At 35.4% G+C, this 21,691-nt stretch overlaps 1 pseudogene; it reads left to right on the top strand.

Annotated features, from left to right (window-relative positions):
• The window catches only part of LOC149251739 (E3 ubiquitin-protein ligase COP1 pseudogene), a 53,561-nt pseudogene extending 32,335 nt beyond the window's left edge, over positions 1-21,226 (top strand).
• The last annotated feature ends 465 nt before the right edge of the window (positions 21,227-21,691 follow it).

The following is a 21,691-nucleotide window of genomic DNA, read 5'->3' on the forward strand; positions in this document are numbered from 1 at the left end:
GTCATAGTAGAGATTTCGGGTTTCTTACTAGGTGTTTCCATTTTCTTTCTTCGGGGCATCAATTAATGATAATTATGCTTCACTATGCACTTTGAATCACTTCAAACTATTTTTTCAAGCAAAACTTATGCAAATTTTAAAAACTACACACCTTTGTTTTTTGCTTTGTAGGAGCTCGATATTGAATTTGTTGTATATCTATAGTTTTGGATCTCCAAGGTCTAAAATTTCATCATGTAGTATCCCTCTGGGTCTTCTTTCCAACCCCACAAGTTAGACCAATATTGGAGTCTTCAGGAAATATTTATGCCCGATCTCCTATGATGATCTGATTATAGACTAGTTCAGTAGAGCAAACTTGTATGGAGTGTCACATGTCACTGTTTCGACCTTAGATCCTGAAATTTATACACAACAAACTAAATTTCGTGCAATTTGAACCAATTTTTACAAAATTTAAATTCGATGCTTGAAATGAAATTTACGACTATTTTCCCTAGGTCACTTGTTTGCGACGAAATTTTGGAGCTTCCAAACATCCTAACTTCCCCAGATCATATCTCCAAAAATATAGAAAACCAATATCTGAAATTTTTACATGAATTTCATCACGATTTTATCTCCATATGGTAAAAATTTAAGCTTTTTAAGTCTCTTAGAAAAAAACTTTATAGCGAAAATTTGAAGATGGTTTGTTTGAAGAAGCGAAACCCTAGATTCCCAAGCTTTGATACCAAATGTTATGCAACCAACTCACAAAATATAAGAAGAGATAGATAAATGACTTCAAAATTAGCCTCTTTTAGGGGGAAAACTCCTTTACATTACACAAATGAACAATTATTGGATGATTCAAATGACAAAACCTCCTTTCCATATATAGGAGTCTAATGGATCACAATATAATTAGAGTTGACCTAACAATAATAATGTAAGGGCACAAAAATAACAATAGTGGGCTTCTATGAGACATAATAAGAACAATATTGGGACTACATGGTCACAAAAATAACAATAAGGGGCCTACACGGACAATAACAATGAGGGAATACACTAGTATTATAGGGACCTAACACTAGTCCTCTGCATCCTCATGAAAATTCTATCATGAAATGTAAGAGGCATACGTATCAAGAATCCAAGCTTGATGAAAGTACGATGGAAGACACCAAAAGGATAATATAAAAGAATCTTGAAGAAATCTCTATAAGGGACAACGGGAAGAAGTGGAGGGATAACTACATGGATGATGACCTTGGAAATATTGGATGTTAATAAAGCTACATTCCGGATAACCTTAAGGTTGCCTCCAAAATATGGGACAAACATTTCTACCTCACCAATGTTTATCAGTTTATGGTCAGGTTTTAACAATCTTCAAGCCTAATTGCTAGAATATGTTATCTAGAGAGAGAAAGTCTTAAATAACTTACAATGGATTGTTGGTGGGGAGTTGAACATAATTATAGGGGTGCATGGGAAGAAAGGTTGGTTGTAGCCTATATGGAAATACAACTTCAATTTTGTATGATTTTATAGAAAATGATTCCCACATTGAAATTACCCATAGAAATGGATATTTTACTTGGAATAAAAAGATAAACGTGAAAGGTTTTGTTATGGAAACATTACAATTTCTTCTTAACAAAGACTGGATAGAGGGTGATTTTTACTTAGATTCTCTCATCCATAGAGGAACCCTCTCAAATTAGTAGCATGTCAAGCCCTCTTAGATCTTTGGGTGATCTCTCTAATCATAGAAAATGATGACAAACCACACAACGACCCCTTGAAATTAGAGCTTATGTGGCCCTCTCACTTTGATTTCCTTATTAAGATTTATAATTTGTGACAAGATTATCAAGTGGTCAGATCCAAAATGTTTATCATCCAAAAGAAACTCCAAAATCTCAAAAATCCAAACTAATAGTTTGGAACAAGGATATCTCTCATAATACTCTTAAAATAGAAGAAATTGTTGAAGATGTTATCACCTAGATTGACCTTAGGCTGAATGGAAGCAATTCTAGGGTAACCACAAACCAAGCTTAACCTGGTAGCTAGCCCTACCAAGTCGGGAGAGGGCTATCTCCTTTAGGATGTCTCAGTCAAGAATGACTAGACCAGGAACAATATTTTATGCTAGGTATAGTAGCTCAAGGGTTTTGATTGAATTTGTTGGTGTTTTTGCTAGATTAGGAGGAGCTGGGCAATTTGGGTCTGGGAAACTAAGCCAAAATTGCAGGGGATTCTATGGGGCAAGGTAGGTATGATCTTCAACACCTTAAAGCTTGATGGGGTGAAAGGATATACTGGTGAGGAGCTAAGAAGGGCCTGAGCAAATCAAGAATCCTTCCTAAACAGAAGAGAAAACATGAAATACTGGTGTTTTCCCAAGGCAGAGCATTAAAACCTAATGTATTCCACCTATATGACTTGAAAACAACCAATAAAAAGAAATTATATGAAATAGGCATACATAAATAACATGAGAATATATTTATAGAAGAAGAAACACATGCTAAAGGCCATACCATAGGTATCCCATAAAAATAGCTGCAACTTTATTAGTTCCCTGCCACAACTGCTACAAAATGATAAGTGTTTAGTACATGAGCGTCCAGCTGAATCCAACCCTTGCAAATGAGAAAGAAAATACATCATATAGACATTTCAATCCCTCATCCTAACCATTAGGGGTTGAAACCATGAGAAGAGGAGCTATTTCAACCATTTCCAAGCAAGGACCAGGAATATAGGCAGTGAAACAACTTGCCTCTAAAAGAAGGGAAACTGATTCATTTGCCTCAAAACCACCTCTAACTAATGAATATACCATATAAAAATATTTTACCATTACATTTACATGCCATGTCATCAATTACATCAGTAAAATCATCCATGAGGAGAGAGAAATCAAATTCATAGTCAAAATAGGCGAATTTTAGTTTCCCGAGTAAAATGGCCCTAAGCGCAGTGCCCCTTTCCACCCGATTTTGGATGCCTTCCCCTTAGCCAACTTGAGCCCATGATAGCGCATTGGAAAGGTATTCAAGTCTAGTTTCTGGAACACCTAGAATTTTTTAATTTGGAGGTAATTTCCCCCCTAAAAACTTGAATCTCTCAAGACTGCTTTTGTATGTCCAAAAAGAGGCAGAAAGGTCATTTTTTGATAGTTTTTGGACCTTTTGGTGAACCAGATCTGCTCCAAAACTTCTGAAAATTTCCAGGGTGCATGCCCTCATCATTTTGAATCCAAAAATGTCAAATTTTTCTCCAATGGATGCCCCAGGAAAAAGTGCAGCGCCAACTGGGCAAAATTTCGGTGTTATGAATTTCAAAATTTCAAAAATGCAAAAACTTCTCAAAATTTGCCTAAATTTGGCATGGAACACCAACATCAATTGCTTTGATGGACTAGGGAGGCTTTAGCCAACATATTCAATCTATCCTGCTTCTTTTTTCCTTCCAAATCTCTCCTTAGCCTAGCCTTTAATTTTCTAATCCTCATGTTACAAATTTTGTTGCGGGTCATGTAATGGTATGCCATGTGTTGGAGCATTTTCTTATCCCTGTTGGCCTTCTCAATAAGTCCTTCAAGATGTATGCTAACCCTCTCAAGCCAAGTTTCCATATCATTTTCAATCTCCTGCTCAATAGGAGTTAATGTGACATGAGCCTCTTTGGCCATTTGCCTGTTTGCTTTGATCATTTCCAGCTCCATGAGGACTTGTTTGTCACTCAACTGTTTGTTTTCCTGTTCCAAGTATTTGATGATGAACTTGGCTCTCTCTAAGTTGTCTGCCAAAGCTTGTATTTGAGCTTCCCTTTCCTTTATGATGATGTCCTTGATAGTTTCTTGATCCTGAGCCTCCAAGTCAATGATATTAACTCCATGATGAGTATAACACTGCTACGGCTCCTCATGCTCAATCAAGTCAAAATCTCTTTCCTCCTCATCACCAAGATATTCTTCCTACACTTTTTCCTTGCCTTTGCTCAATTTCTCAACCTATACCTATTTTGTCGATGTAGAAGGCAAAGCCCCTTCCACACCTTGTGGAGATAACATTTGCCTGTGGACTGATGAAGAAGGCAAGGTCCCTTCCACATCCCGTGGAGCAAACACTTGCCTAGTAGCTGCAAAAAGTTTTTTTGTACCTCTTTGATATGTCAAGTACACTGGCATCTCAGCAGTTTTGGTTTCCTTGACCTCTTTCCTTATTTCCCCATGGCTAGAAGGCCCACCTTCTTCTTGATGCACTGGTGATGGGATCTGTGGACCTTTGAACATCTCATGAGCGATGAAAGTCTCCCAAGGAATGTTAAGAAGACTGAGATGGTGAAGAAGAATGATTTTGATTAAGGAGTAATGATAGATGCTGTTCAACTACCGAGGGTATGGCTTCTTCTGCACAAGGTAAGCTATTTTGTCAATATTTCTAAACAAGAAGAATGGGAGATTCATCATCTTTACCCTGGCAAAGTGCATGAGGAGTATGATATGGTAAGCATACAACCGGGAGAATCTGCCTTCACAAGTGAAATATTTGGTAATAATCCTCATCAAAGGAACATACCTGCTCTCCAAAAATTTAAAGGGGAAAATCCTCTTCACCTGTTTCCTATATTGAGCCTTGATATAAGGCTCATAGTAATGCTCATCAAGGTCCTGACCCTTGTACCATTTCTCACCCACATTGGGAATTCTAGTGGCCTCTGAAATGACAGCTGGTGATATTTTGAAGGTTACTCCGGCAAGTGTCACCTCATGGTTATGCAAATGAGCCACAAAAAGTCTGGCCAACTCATGATGAAACTGAGCTCTTTCCACTAGTTCATATAATTCAAAACATCCTTGGTGTCTGAAACAAGAGATTGCAAGTGGGCAAGCTTGTAATTCTCTTAAACTGGTGGGCTCTTCTCTTATGATTTTTCCTCCCTTGTGAGGCTTTCTCTACCTATGTGTCTCTACAAAACTGTCACTGGCTATCTCCTCCTCATACTCAAAATCACTACCTCTGTCCATGATTTAGCTGACTCTCTTAGTTTGCATAGTTTTAACAATGTATGGGATGGGTGGTATGTGCAATGGCTTGGAGGAATGGATGTAAATGAAGCTATGGGAAAAACATGAGAGGGAGAGGGTTTAGGGAGTAATAAATGGGTGGTAGAAGGTGATAATAGTGGTGGGGATAAGGGTTTAGTTTATGAGGTGAGTGGTAGGGAGAATCAAAGAGCTAGGGTTTTATAGTGGAGATTAGGGTTTTATATTTGAGAAAGAAAACCATGAAATTCTTCACATATGTAGACTAAATAGCAAGAGGAACAATAATACTTACTTGCCAAGTGTTGAATAGGAGGAAATTTGGCATAAATCGGAAGCTGGGAGCGTTTTTTGGCTTGGCTGGCCTAAGCGGAGCGCCATAACGTAGGAGCGCAACACCACCTTAGAAGCGCAACGCCCGTTGTAATTTGAACTGTGCAAAAAGTTTGTAAGCACAGTGCCACTTCCTAGGAGCGCAACGGCTGGTCAAAACTTCCAGAAGCGTAGCACTTGGCTTCTTTGCTCATAAACACTTGCTCCTTTGAGTTTTTCTCTCTGTCGGATTTGGCAAACATAGCATAATGATTTTGAAATTAGGATGGGAGGGTTTTATATGAAATCCATTTGATTTTTTCTTTTGAAAAACCTACTTTTCTAATGTCTATTTATTCTTTTAAATGCTCTGTTTTTTAGGTTTATTCTCTTTTGCTCTTGCAGGTGAATTTATGCTCTAGATAACTTGATTTTTGCAGTGGCAGGTGCTTGGAAACATCACAAGATGCTTAGGAGCAGCTGGGAACAAATATTACATATGAAAAAGATAAAACTACATCATAAATGAGGATAAAAACAAAATACCCTGTTTTCACCTCAAAACAAGTTTTGAGATGAGAACTACATTAAGCTTTCAAAATAATAAATTATGGCGTTACCAATCATTATTGGCCTCCTCATGTCCTTGCTGATCATTATTGGCATGTAATTATTGGATTTGACCATGGTGGGACCCTAAAACCTAATGAGACAAAAACCTAAGACCTAATGAAATAAACTGCAAAGTGAACATGAGCCATGATTGAAATATATGAAAGAGGATTAGCAAGTATAGATCATGAGGGGTAAACCCTACCATCAGTGAATCCATGACCTAATGGAATGAAAACTCATCAATATGGGACTTCTACTACGAAATGCAAAAGAGTAGATTTTGATCACTGATGGCAGTGTGAAGACACTGACACTAACAGAAGCTATGAATGCAAACCCTTCAATCATCTCTTGAAATAGTGATCTTATCAGTATATTTTTGAAAGAGAAGGAATCCTTGGATCTAGGAATGCAAACCCTTAATTCGTCTCTTGAAATAATGATCTATATCTAAATTTTAAAAATAAGGAAATTCAACCAATAGCCAGATTGGAGGAGAACTTTCAAAAAAGAGGAATTTTTCTTTGTCATAATTATAAAGTTCGCTGGCTTCAATTAGTGAACCCTAAATTTATATTCTTTCATTATCCTATGCTCGTCGAAGATAAATTAAACACATCTCTAAAAAGATAGCAAGCACTGTAGACATAATGAAATGGAAAGGCACAATAATCACTATATCAAAGCAATACGTTACTTCAAAAAACTCCTTTCAGAGCATGGAAAGAGTTTTGAAGAAGAAAAGATGTAAATCTCAAATTTTCCCAAGAATGGTCTCCAAGAAGACCATTGACAAGTTGCTTAATCACATTCAAGAGAAAAAACATAATTTCAAATCTTTCTTGTGATAGACTTTTGATATTGTATCCAATATTTCATTGGTACACAAATCTTTCCAGCTCCAGAGAGATAGAGTTGACATGGACAACATGTTTCCACTGTTTTATGGTGTTATTGTACACAATGTACTCCCCAACCATGCCATGAGTAATGGAACATATGTAAATCCATTTGAAGTTTGGATGGACTCTGTTTGCAGAAATGCAGGTCTGTAGGAGCATCGAGTGGCAACTTTGTTGTTCAGAGTAGCAAATGTGGAATTGTACATCTCTTTTGTAGTGGTAAAATATTTGAAGGACCAACATACTTATGGAAGTAATTGACTGCCATGATTTGGTTTATAACATTATAGTCAAACATAAGGGAAGAGTTCATGTTTTTGATGTGATCCATGGGCGACTACATTGGAAATATAATATGTGTTTTTATTGTTTAGCTTAGGGTAGGATAACACTATCTATCTAAATAAGTTCACTATTTGAACATTGGTTGGTTATTCCAGAATGTTTCATTATGAGTTTCTCTTTGGCATTTTGACTAATGCCTGGATTTTTTAGACTTTCTTGTCTTTCTCTTTAATTAAGTGCTAGCAGATGGCAACAGTACAGTCTAAGTCTTTATATAAATTGTAGAAGGGGTTTCTTGTGTCAAAGAATGTAAAAGGACAGGATTTGTCATACTGAAATTGTGTCATGGTATTACCTAAGTTACATATTAATGTCAATGGGATTAGTAATCCCACATGTTCCCTTGGCCAAATTCTTCATAGGTACAAAGACATCAAGATAGAGCATACACATATTGTACCCACCAAATCAAGTAGCATCCAGCCAAGAGCAACAATTGTCATAAACATCTTTGATGCAAGTGCAACTTTTCAAGTTCAAGGGGTAGATCCTGATTGGGAGATCTACGATTCTCAACACCCCACAACGGGGTTTTCACTCCCCATATGGAACCACTTTTAGCCCCAAACATTACATATCCAATTTTCAGAGTTTTTTATTTATGTTAAATAGCAGCAGATCTAGAAGCCTACCAAAAAATATGAAGAATTGAGGAGTAGAGTGTGTGTTCCTGGAGCATATATAAAACCCCTTACAATGAGGTCCTTTTGTGCCAAATTCATTGATATCTACCCACTAGATAAGAACCCACTCCATGCTTTGTCCACTGCCCTATTACCTTGACCCTTACCACCCACCCCACCTCATTTCTCTACATCCCTTAGATTCTTTGTCCTTTCCTTCTCAACAAGCCATCCAAAGTGGGTGCAGAGGGGAGGAAGGAGGGGAGGATGATCCCTTCATGGAAAAGTCATTGATATCTTCCCTATGATAAGATCAGTAGGGTCTTTATGTAAACAATAAACCTCTTTGCACTCTTGACTTCATACTCCATCTTCCACCCACTCCATACTTCACCATTTTTCACCTTCACTTGGGGTGAAGGGTGAAGGCATTCATCATTCCCCACCCTCCACTTACCTCCAAGCCACTTCATTCTCTATCCTCCACCCTATTACCTTGACCCTTACCACCCACCCCCTTCATTTCTCTACATTTGTTCCATCCTAATTCTTTTCCTTCTCAACAATCAATCTGAAGGGGGTGGAGAGGGGAGGAAGGCAAATAGGATGATCCCACTTCATTCCACTCCCTTACATTGTGCCTATCTCCATCCTAGATTAGAATAATCTAGAGCAGTGACCATGGAGTGGAAAACAAGTGACAACTAGTAGTCAAATGGCACATAGCATAGAGAATGACTTGGCATAGGGGAATCATGATGAATTGGACTCTAAAAATAACATGAAACATGCATGAGTGACAAGGTATATGGAGACTCTACTTTACCACATAATATGATGCCATTTTGTTTGTGAGAATTTTCTTTGCACAACTCATGTGGAATAAAGATCTAAGTGCCAACTTCAATATATAAGGTTGGCTGAATTGAAATTTATGGTGATTGTAGCATGCATTCCAAAAGACAGTAATTGTGGCTACAAATAGGCAAATAATGGGAATTATTTTTATTTGAAAAACCCAAAATCATGTAGAATCTAATGAGAGAGTCCATGTAATTCAGGAAAGTATATTTGACATCTAACTTCGAATCAAATAATGTGCATTCCCACACCTAAAATTTTGTTGGTGGAAAAAAATCAAGGAGGAGGACACATAAGTTTCACTAGCAAAGCATTTAGAGATTTTATCATACAAACAACGATAAGGAAAAATCCTGAAAACGTATTGGCATGGCCAAGTAATTGACTCAAGAAAAACAAGTCCAATATCTGTGCACATATCTAAAAAGAGAGATGACAACAAAATCTTTTAATATTTGTTTAAGGAATAAAAAGGGATTCAATGACACTAGAACTAAAGGAGGTTCACTTCTCCTAGGTTAGAGAGCTCCGTTTAGAGAGACCACCGAATATGGTTCCAAAAGTTGGTTTAAAGAAAAAAAATTGTTATTGTTAAATGATCATCTATGACTGTTTCATATATAATAAATTCAAATCCAATGGCTAGTCCTTTGCATCCTCATGAAAATGCTATCGTGAAATGTAAGAGGCATGGGTCCAAAGGTTAAACAAAGATAACTTAATAGAAAGATAATCCTAGAAAAAATATACATCATATTCATTCAAGAATCCAAGCTTCATGAAAGCAATATGGAAGACCCCAAAATGAGAATATAAAAGAATGTTGAAGAAATCTCTATAAGGGCCAACGGGCAGAAGTGGAGGGATAACTACAAGGATGACCTTGGAAATATTGGATGTTCTGGATGTTAATAAAGCCAGATTCGAGATAACCTTAAAGTTCCCTCCAAAATATGGGACAAACATTTCTACCTCACTAATGTTTATCAATTTATGGTCATGTTTTAACAATCCTCAAGCCTAATTGCTATAATCTGTTATCTAGAGAGAGAAAGTCTTGAATAACTTACGATGGATTTTTGGTGGGGAGTTGAACATAATTCTAGGGGTGCATGAGAAGAAAGGTTGGCCGCAGACTGTGTGGAAATACAACTTCAATTTTGTATGATTTTATCCAAAATAATTCCCACATTAACATTACCCATAGAAATGGATATTTCACTTGGAATAAAAAGATAAATGGGAAAGGTTTTGCTATGGAAAGATTACACATATTTCTTCTTAGAAAATAATGTATATAGGGTGATTTTGACTTAGATTCTCACATCCATATAGGAACACTCTCAAATCATTAGTAGGTCAAGCCCTCTTAGATATTTGGGTGATCTCTCTAATCATAGAAAATTATGACAACCACACAACAACCCCTTGTAATTAGAGCTTATGTGGTCCTCTCACTTTGATTTCCTTATTAAAATTTGGAAGTTGTGGAAAGATTATCAGTTGGTGGGATCCAAAATCTTTATCATGCAAAAGAAACTCCAACATCTCAAAAATCCAAACTAATAGTTTGGAACAAGGAGATCTGTCATAATCCTCTTAAAATAGAAGAAAACGTTGAAGCTATGAATGCGAGCCCTTCAATCATCTCTTGAAATAGTGATCTTATTAGTATATTTTTGAAAGAGAAGGAATCCTTGGATCTAGGAATTAAACCCCTTCAATCATCTCTTGAAATAATGATCTATATCTAGATTTTAAAAATAAGGAAGTCCGACCAATAGCTAAGTTGGAGGAGAACTTTAAAAAAAGAGGAAATTTTCTCATGTCATAAATATAGAGTTCATTGGCTTCAAGTAGCGGACCCTAACTATACATTCTTTCATAATCCAATGTTGGTCGAAGATCAATCAAGCAGTGTAGACATAGTGAAATGGAAAGACACAATAATCTCTATATGGAAGCAGTAAATTACTTCAAAAAACTCCTTTCAGAGCATGGAAAGAGTTTTGAAGTAGAAAAGACATAAATCTAAAACTTTCCCAGGCATGGTCTCCAAGAAGGCCATTGAGAACTTGATTAATCACATTCAAGAGCATGGTGTCGATGGGTTCCCTACTGATTTTTTCCAGATGGCATGGGAGATCATTAAAATAGACTTCCTAGAAGCGGTTGAAGAATTGAATAAATTAAGGGCTATGCTGAATCCTTAAACACACATTTTCTAATAAAAAACATCGCCATATGAATGATTTTTGAGTTTTAATAGCTTCAGACCAATATCCTTATGAAAGTTTGCATATAAGGTTATAAACAAGATTATCTCTTTGAGATTTATGACTCAATTACTAGTATTGATTTCAGATAGACAAGGAGATTTGCCAAGACACCAAATCTCCAATTTCCTTGTGATAGTGCAAGAAGTCACCTACTCTCTAAATACGAGGAGGATGCAATGTTCTCAAGCTTGATCTAGATAAAGCCTACAATAATATTAGATGGGATATTATTCAAGAAATTCTATTTAAACTGGTTTTTTAGCCTAATAAGTCAAATGGGAGTAACATTTCTTCTCTTTTCCCTCCTTGTTCTTCTCATCAATGAGGGTCCCTCTAATTTATTCAAGGCCTCTAGAGGACCTCGGCAAGGTTTCTCTCTCTCCCTATCCCTTTTCACTATTCTCATGGAACCACTTGGTAGAACTTTGGTTAAGGACACTTGGTAGACCCTGTGAAATATTCCACACTAGTTAGTAAAACTACTCTTATCTGTTGTTCTGTAAAAAGAAGGGAATCTATCTATCTAGAGACATCAAAGTTGGTGGAAAATCAAGTACCAAAAATCAAATCTATTGGATTGTTCAGGACTATTTTTTGGGTAGAAATTTTTTTGAGGGTATCCTGACATTTCTAGGGAGCAATACGGAGACACTTCGGTCTCCCTGAATCAGAGTTCAACATCCTAAGGCCACCCACATACATTTGCAGACCGCATGAGCCACAGGGCCAAAATTTGCTGTAGTAGAATCAACTTGCCCCCCTTGAAGCAGACTTGCGTTCTCCCCTAAGGCACTTCGACTGAGAATTAAAACCCTATTCTGATGGTTTTTTGTTCCCATTCTGAGGTTATTTGGTCATCTTTTGAGGTATGGTTGGATAGATCTTTAAGATAAGGTTGTTCATACCCTGAAGGCACATTCAAGGTAGTTTATCAGTTTATGTGGAACTCACCCACATTCCCTAAGGAAAATTATTTATTTCTGAGATTTGGTGAAAGCTTTCCTGAGGTTTGAGTGAAGCAGGAATACATCTACAAAGTGATCTTGAAATACAGTTTCTCTTTCCACAGAGAATTACACAGACCAATACATGTTCTGCAGGTGGTAGAAGAGTACAATTCGACTAGTAATTTAAAAAAAAATTAAATTATTTGACAAACAATGTTGTGAAATATTGGTGGAACAATTGTTGGTTGTCGAACAAGTCAATTATGTGTATTGTTGCATCGAGAGATCATATTACCATTGAATAGAATATTTTGTGTTTGTAAATTGATATCTATTATTGTGTAAAGATTTATTGAATTTTTGTTAAAAACCCTAGGAAGGAGAAAAATTACCCTAGGTCACTACAAAATTTACCATTAAAATAAAGAAATATTAATTTAAAGAATACATTGCATTTTATGTTTGATGGGAACAAATAATGAACAAGATGATGAAATACTCTTTGAGTGGCTTGTCAATTTTAAGTTGGGTGTAATAGATTTAATTGGTAATCCAACTATAACTACCATAGACTATCAAATATGCCATAGGACAACAACTTTGAATCCATTAACTAATGCATTAATATTTGTCATTATTTTACATGCTCTCCAAAAATTAATATTCAAATTTATTTTATGCCTTGTTCATATATTTATTTTTTATAAATTAAGATTTGATGGCTTCCTTAAATTTTTCCTTCACATCAGTTATATCCCCAGAGATACCATCATAGAAAACCTGAATGCCACAAAAAAGAAGATGATTCTCACAATTTGAACTCCAAAAACATACATTCTGACATTACAGGTGGATTTTAATTGACAGAAAACAAGGATCTTACCCAAAGTGCTCCCTCTCATGAGTTGGGTATTGTAATCGCTACTGATTTCAAGAAAAACTACAAATCAAATATCTCTCAAGAAGTTATGTAATATTCCACAAACATAAAGCTCCCATTAGTGAAAGAAAGAGAGGGCTCTAATCAATTAAACAAGCCCTGAAAGACATCGCATTCATCTCCTAAAGGAGACTTAAAAGTCTCATGTGTACCTTAGTGTTTATGGGCTTTGCTTGGCCCACAACTCCTTATTCACAATCTCCTAGCTTTTACAGTGCCTCAAATCCACTATAAGGGACACATTTGAGAATAATTTACTGAATTTTACTACCAAATGGTAATTTACCTATAATGGTTTTAACTTTTACTTACCAATGAATGAAGGGTGACATTTACTGAGTAACGTCAAGCTAAATTTATAAATGACTTTTATTTGTATTCTTTTATGAGAAGTGTTTCTTCTGTCTTTACCATAGTCAACTCTTTTTCTATAATCAAAGGGCCATTATATAATGCTACACAGTTTACCTTTATACACAACTGCATTGAGTTTGAAGTTACCTAAACACATAATTTCACCCCTTCTATTCCATAAGTGGGTTTTGTTAATATGGTGATATGCTAGATCAGTCTAAGTGGGGTACTGCATATGACCTCCACCATGGTTCAAGTCTCAACAATGGCACACACTTATTCTTATGCTCATGCTTATGGGTGTTCCGCCACACATATTAGCAGTTAGGGCCAAGTGCATGTACTAGGTGTCTTTTGCGGAAAAGATACCATCCACACATAGCCTATTAGCCAAACAAATCCAACTTGAATGTAATTGGTTGTATTCTCTCCCAAGTAGGGCAAGGTGCAGTAAACATATCATGATAATAGGAAGCTAATCAATAAAAAATGTGGGTTCACTAAAATAAGTGTAAGTTTTATCTAGTTACTAAACATATTTTCCTAACAAAGTGGCATGTTAGAATGCTTGCAACGATTATGAACATGGCACAAAGTGCACGCTATGTCACAAGGTTTACTGAAATTCAACCATAAAGTTCAAATTTAGTGAATTCAACCAAATTCAAAGGTATTTCCTGAATTCATAGAGATTCGTCCCTATATATGTGCATAGTTTTAAAAACCAGAACCATGTTTTGAACTAGCCCACCTATCTAATTGAGTTTTGAACTAGAATAAAGTCTAATTAGATTCAATGAACTAGATTTGAAAAAATACATATAAATAATTAATCTATAATGAAAGAAATTATTTTTAATATTTCAAACCATGATTCCAATCCATTAGAGACAGATATGCAAAATTTTCTCATCTATATTACATGTAAGGGTGAATATATCAAAATGGCACTGAGCACAATACATATCAACAACAAAATACATAATCAATGAGGCTCTAAATGGTCTCTAGAGTCCAAAAACAATGCAGCCACTAGCCTACACAAATCACTGATCAACATGATCACTCATCAAACTCATCACCTATTCACCACTACTAGAACTTATAATATGGTAGAAGTTGAAAAATATTAACATGCCTAACCAATGATTTTAGTTTGAGAAGGGTTCATCTCCTCAACCATATAATATGGTAGAAAAAGATTAACATGCCTAGCTAATTATTTTGATTTGAGTGATGGGTGCATTTTTGTTAAGGCCATAGAAAAGGAGTTCGACAATCAATACCACCAACATTAGAGGAGTTCAACAATAAATACCACCAACATTAGAGGAGTTCAACAATAACACCAACATCAAAGGTATATAAAGAATTTTTCACTCTTGATTAAATGCCAATCCCATACCCTCATACATGATAGAATTCAATGAGAATGTTGCAATCCTACCAATCCTAAAATCATGATAACTGTTAAGTCTATTGAATTTTAAGTGGATATGAAATTCTACTTTCTCCATATGAAATCCAATAAGGTTGGAACCAATCTTAGACATCCTATGAAAATTAATGGTACTGTTAAAAATTTAAGTAAAAATACTTTAATAATTTAACATTACCATTGATTGTCGGAATTGCTAGGGTTGAGTTAGGTTTTTTTGTTTAGATTTAAGGTTTAGGAGGGGGAGGGTTGGTTTTATAGCCATGGAGGGTTACTTGGGAAGGAAATAGCCTCTGGTTCAATCCATAACCTCCTAAAAAACTGCCTAAGCATATCCCAAACTCTCCCCACACATGTGAGATATGACTTAATCGCCTAAAAAAAGTCCATCCAACCATGGTATAGCAGAAAATTTGAACACTAGCTACAATGATGGCCTAGGTTCAAATACTAGTAGAAAATCAAGCTAGGTTCAAGACATGGGTTAATTTGACACAGTGGATATTCCTCTATGGAAAAAATTAGTCAAACCTAACTTGTTTCTAGTGTGGATCATCCAGGAAGTTGCGTGCCCTAAAAATTAAAAGTATGCCTTGTCTGTTTCATGGATTGGGCTAATTAAAATATATAAAACAATTATTTTAGTTATTTAACAAAATTAGCTATCAAACTACCACCCAAATATTGTCTGGTCGCAAATTAGGACACAAGCAACAATAATAAGCAGGGTTCAAAAGCTGGCAGAAGATAAGGCCAGTTTCAAAACATGGTTTCCTGTGACATAATAGATACTCCTAAATGGAACTTGCTCAGGGGTAACCTATTTTGTTAATATGGATCATATATGAAGTTTTAAATCATAGACATATGTTTGGGCCTCCTCTATTCTATAGAATGGGGTATATAAAATGCATAAAAAAATTTATTTTCTTTTTAAAGAGAATTCCATAACAAAAGTCCATCCAAGCATGTTATAGTGGCAAGTGTGAACATGTAAACAATGATGAACATGTTCAAAAAATAGTGGACGTAGTACATGTGCTAGTGTAGTCTTCTATTCAGATTATTTCAGGTTCAAGTACTGGGACTACTAGGTATTCAAGTTCCAGGCGACTTTAATAGAATAGATACACTCAATAGCAGCCACACATCAAAACAAGCATGCTTGATCAAAGAGGGCTTGTTGTAGCGGGAAAAAGAAGGCATTGCTATTGCCCCCCACCAGGTTTCCCATTTGAATGTGGATGATTGTACTCTCTTCCAAATGGATAAGGCTCACTAACCACATCGTAGAAAGTGACAACCACCCTCCAACATAAAGTGGGTTTAACAAATGTTTTATCCAGTTACTTAATAATGGCACAATGGTTGCAATGATGATGAACAAGTTAAAAAGCCTGGGGGGATCACTACCCATATTAACCATCTTCTATGCATAGATAAGGCCAGGATCAGGTCTTGGGTTACTTTGACAGAATATATAATACTTGATAGCAGCCCTTAGCCAAAGGTGACCTCTTTGTAGTGTGGTTCATCTATGAAGTTTATCATCATCTAGTAGCAAGTTTGAACGCTTGAAAAATCTAGTTGGCTCACTACTTGTGCTAGTGTAGTCTTCTATTCAGACAATTTTAGGTCCAAGTCCTAGGGTATTTGATTCCTAAGTGACTTTAAAAGAAAAAATACCCTCAGAAGGAACTGCTAGTCATAATTGGTCTGTTTCATCAATGGGGGCTTTCCTGGATGGTATAGTGGGGCATTATTACTACCCTCATGATTTTCCTAACACGATACAAATACTATAGGTTCAATACACATACCAACATGGCCTTCTATGCAGATAAAGCATTTTTCAAGTCCTATATTACTTTAACAAAATAGATACTCCTTAGCAGCAACCCTTAATCAAATGTATCTTTTTTGTAGTGTAAATAATCTATGTAATTTTGTGTGCTAAATGGGTAAGAATGCCTTATCTATTTCGTCAACTAAGCCATAGTTATTTAATAGAATTACCTAACAAAGGGTCCATCTAGTGGAAAGCTTGAACACCAGCAATGATGATTGGTTGGGATTAAAAACTATTAGTCTCATTAACTATGCTAGCACAATATTTCATTCAAATGTTTTTAGGTTCAAAGCCCACTGTGAATTTGATATAAGAGGTATCCTCAAGAGCAGCGGCTAGTTGAAGTAGCTTGTTGAGTCAGTGAAAATAGGGTATTTTTATTACCACCACCGAGGCTCAAGTCATCCCGTGAAATTTATTCTCACTAATAGTCATGCTTCTGGTTCAATACCTGGGATCACTTCTACTTCTCTATCTAGGTTTTTGTTGGGGGTCAGGTACAAGTTTTTGGTAAAAATGTAGGAATAGATAGCCTCTCAGTTGAAGGATTGGAATATTGTAATTTGACAACATGAATTTGTACTCTCCTAGACTAGGGTAGGTCTAATTGTAAGATAAAATACTACCCAAAGAAATACCCCATTTGTAATACAAATCTCGTATGGAATTTTATAGTCTGAACAATAATTTAGGCTCTTTTATGCCAAAGTGACTTAATTAAAAAGGAAATAATATTTAATGGTTATTTAAAAATAGAATGGAATTGGGTAGAATACCTAACGTGGCATTGTCGGCTGAGAACACAAGCATGATGGATGGAATTGGCCATGCTTGATTTGAAGACGATTTTGAAGGCAACACTCGAGGAAGTTCTCAACAGTGAGAGCTAGGACATAATGGAGGTTGCTTTGAGTCTCGTCCAGGAGACCATACCTATTTATACACTGTGGCATGGATTCTCCTTTGAATATCCAGCGGTGGTTTTTCTCGTCCAGCGTCAGAAGCACAAGCACAACATTTCATATGTGGCTTAGCATGTATTGAACCCTATAGAGTTTTCTCTTGTTTCACCGCCCATATTCTCCCACCAATTTCAGCTCTGCATCCAACCGCTCCTTGTATGGCCTCAGGGCTTCTTAAATGTCTTCCCATCTGATAACATTTGAATGGTTATACAAAATTAAAACATAAAAAAAAATCTTATGAAAGGAAAGATAAACGAGGAATGAGGAACAAATATTGTTGAGTATTGATTAATTCTTTATTTCATGAGTATGTGTGGTTGTTAAGTTTATTCACCTTTTATTTCATGAGTATGTGTGATTGTTAAGTTTATTCACCTTCTTTCCATCACTTATATTCCTATTGTGTTATTCCTTTCCAAATAAAAACAAGCTCTCCTTGAAGGTTAATGATATAATGTGTTTTCTCATTCCATTGTAAGAACACTCTAACCATGAAAATATTTTCATGTTGTGCACTATGTATTGTTAAATCCAATGATTGAATTATTACTTTGTGAAGTGTTGAATAATACAATATATTGATTGTCTTTTCGATATTTTCTTATATGTTTTCATTTGAAATATGATATAACAAACCTATGAAAGTATAGGTATCATTGAAGAAAATGAAACAAAGATTTGGTTTATAGACAAATACATGAACATTTAGAAATATCACATGAGTGAAAGATTGCATTGTATTCCCAATAAAATATTTTTCAAATTCACTAACCAATGAGCGAGATTTTTGTAGCATCTTTAATTCTTTTGAGTTATCCTCTGTTGCAATAGTGTGTCATAGTTTTTGATTCTTTTCTCATAGATAAGATAGTTCATTCATGTCCTAGACCTTGCACATATAGTGTTAGTATCTCACAAGTTTACACCCCTAGATTGATAATTTAATGTCTAGGGTTTCAGTTAATTAAATTGACTGACAATGTCTGACTCAAATGATGCACACCACAAAACCAAACTATTGTGTCATGTGATCCTCCTATTTTTCACAGTTTGTGTGCCTATTGTGCACCTCACTCACTCATCCAAGTCATGCTAGTCACACTCCTCTTGCAATCCACGATAGACTTAAACTCACACTTCTTCATTTTCTTGCAACTTCTGCATTCATCTTTCCTCCTCTCCACTTGAATCATGCACTCAACTATAGTAATTTTGGTTCATAGTTGAACCTATATCCCTCTATATGGAGACCAAATTTTGAAATCTAGAAAGTGATAAATAACCCTCACTTATTAATCATGAAAAAACCAACAAGTTTTCATCAATGAAGAGTCAATTTGAATGTTGTGGTACTTCCTTACACAAGACCAACATGAATGGTTTCTCCTTTAAAAAATATTTAAAATAAGAAGAAGGAAATTGGTTGTGTTCATCTTCTCATTGGATACTCCTATATCTCATCTTCATATAGCATCTTAGGAAATAAAAAATGAAGGTCATATGCCAAAGATATCACTATTTTCTCCACATCCATTTTTTTTTATTGTTACTCCAATACTTCCATTTTATCATTATATCCATTATCAAGTTTATTTATCTATTTTACATTTCCCCAACTAAGTGTTATTTTCATGTGGAATTACCTTACCTTCTTACTTAGTTATTTGTGTGACCATTTACCACATTTAGTCATTTTCCAAGTTGTGCATAATACCATACTTCATATTTTTCCATACATTCATGTACCCATATTTCATATTCTTTGAACCCATAGTAGTTGTTTAGAGTTCCATACTCTATATTTATTTGCACATTCATGTACTCATACTTCATATTTCTTCACACATTCACTCATGTACCCATTATTCATATTTCTCCATACCCATACTAGTTATGCAGAATGCAATACTTTATATTTATATGCACATTCATGTACACATACTTCATTATTCTTCATACCCTAATTTCATATTTTTCCACACATTCATGTTTATCTATACAAATAATATGGGTGAGGAGAAACACATATTCATATTTCTTTACACTCATTTTTATCTTTAACATTTAGTAATTTGTTTTTCATATCCCTTATTTTTTCGCATTTCTCTTAACATAAATTTTCTTCTCCCTTTCATTGGTGCACCTATTGGCATGTGGCAACAAGGTGTACCTATCTCTAACTAGCATTCAAAAGGTATTGGTTGAATACAAGTGACTAAGTATTGACACGGTACAATGGTACACTTTAAGATGGCAACCAAAAACTATATTATCCACAAGCTATGCAAGGTTCCATGGCTCTTTCTACTTCATACACAGATAATATGAGGAGCCCATTTCTTTATAATTTGTTATAAATTCCCTCCCATGATGCATGTGGGGTAAATAAGGTTGATTTATAAATCAAAAGCCAAGATTTAAGTGGAGTAGATCAACAATTGTTGAGTCATTGTCTTCCAGATGCCATATTTTGAGCTCTCGAGGTCCAAATTGAGAAAATGAGAGCTCATTAGAAAAATAAAGACATGAAGAAGAAACTTTAAATGGTTTTCATGGTTGGAATAACAATTATCAAGACTGATATTCACAAGGAAAATAAGAGTCCTTACACAGTTTGATGATTTACAAGAGTGCTACTTACAAAAAAGGTGACGTTGGGCCACTCAATTACAAAAACAATGTGATGGTGGTTTATGAAAATAAAAGAACGGGAATAACATTAGTAGAGAAGGCTATCATGGAGACCTTGAGAAATCCCATTCTATTCTCATGACATTTACTCGATATAGGCATTTGCAAGTCATTTCAGAACTTCGACATGGGGATCTTTTCCACTTTGTGAATATTGTATCAAGCGTTGAGTTTGCTCGAGATGATGAACTATTTGCAACTGTTGTAGTTTCCAGGTGAATAAAAGTGTTTGAATTTCAAAAAATAGTGGCTTAACCTATAATTGCGTATTATCTAGTTGTGGAGATGTCCACTCAATCTAAGTTTCTTGAGCTGGAACAAGTATATTAAGTCTCAGATTGCCAGTAGTGATTATGAAGGCATTGTTACTGTTTGGGCTATAAATACTTGTCAGAGTGTCATAATGTATGAAGGATAGGAAAAAATGAGCATGGAGTGTAGTTTTTCCATGCAAAAATCCAACTAGGCTCATCTCAGGGTGTGATGATGGAAAGGTCAGGGTGTGGTGTACAAGGCAAGAAACAAGTGTTCTCAATATTAACATGAAAGAAAATATTTGTTGTGTCGAGTACAATCCTGGATCAAGCTATTATGTTGTGGTTGTTTCAAAAGATAATCACATTCATTATTATGACTTGAGGAATCATATTGTTTTAGTATACAAATTTAATGGTCACAGGAAAATAGTTTCCTATGTTAAATTCATTTCAACAAATGAACTAGTTTTTGCATCTGCATACAATACACTATGCCTATGGGATGTGAGGGATAATTTCCTTGTACGAACATTTAAGGGGTACATTAATGAGAAGAACTTGATGGGGATTATAGTCAACTATGAATACATAGCTTATGTTAGTGAAACAAATGGGGTGTTTATGTATCACACACCTATTTCAAAGCCTATTGCATGGCATCAATTCAATAGTCCAAAATTGGATGACAACGATGATGACACATCACATTTCATAAACATTGTTTATTGGAAGAGTGAGAGCCCTACAATGTTAGCTGCTAATATCCAAGGAACAATTAAAGTTCTTGTACTTGCACCATGAATTTCAAGTTTCTCATATAATTCTTCATGGCCTTTCCTAAATAACAGAGTTGGAGAGAATTTTGAAATTTGTTAAATTAAGATTCTTTTTGCAAATTAGCTCTTTGGATTTCTTGTTTCCTGAGAATGTTGAGAAATGAGGTTTATGTGGATTATATGCAACAATTTTTAGTTTACCCATATTTCTATAGTGCCATATGCTTCTGCAAATTTATCGATTTTCATTAACCTCTAATAGAATAACCATAGTATCTTCCAGTAATGCAATATGTTATTACATGTTCTATATACACCTCTTAACACTAATTTGAAGGAATATCAACCTCAATTTTGGCAAATTCTCTAGTATGGGGAGAGCCATTTGGTGAAGTCACAAGCTATGAAGAATAAAACAATTTATAGGTGTTAGAACTCAAGGAAAGGTTCCAGGTAGAAAAGTGCGTTAATATCTTCAAACACTTGAAGT

This window comes from Pinus tabuliformis, chromosome 7 (assembly GCF_031772625.1).
Source record: "Pinus tabuliformis cultivar Carrire ecotype Pingquan chromosome 7, CPIR1, whole genome shotgun sequence".
Classification (NCBI taxonomy): domain Eukaryota; kingdom Viridiplantae; phylum Streptophyta; class Pinopsida; order Pinales; family Pinaceae; genus Pinus; species Pinus tabuliformis.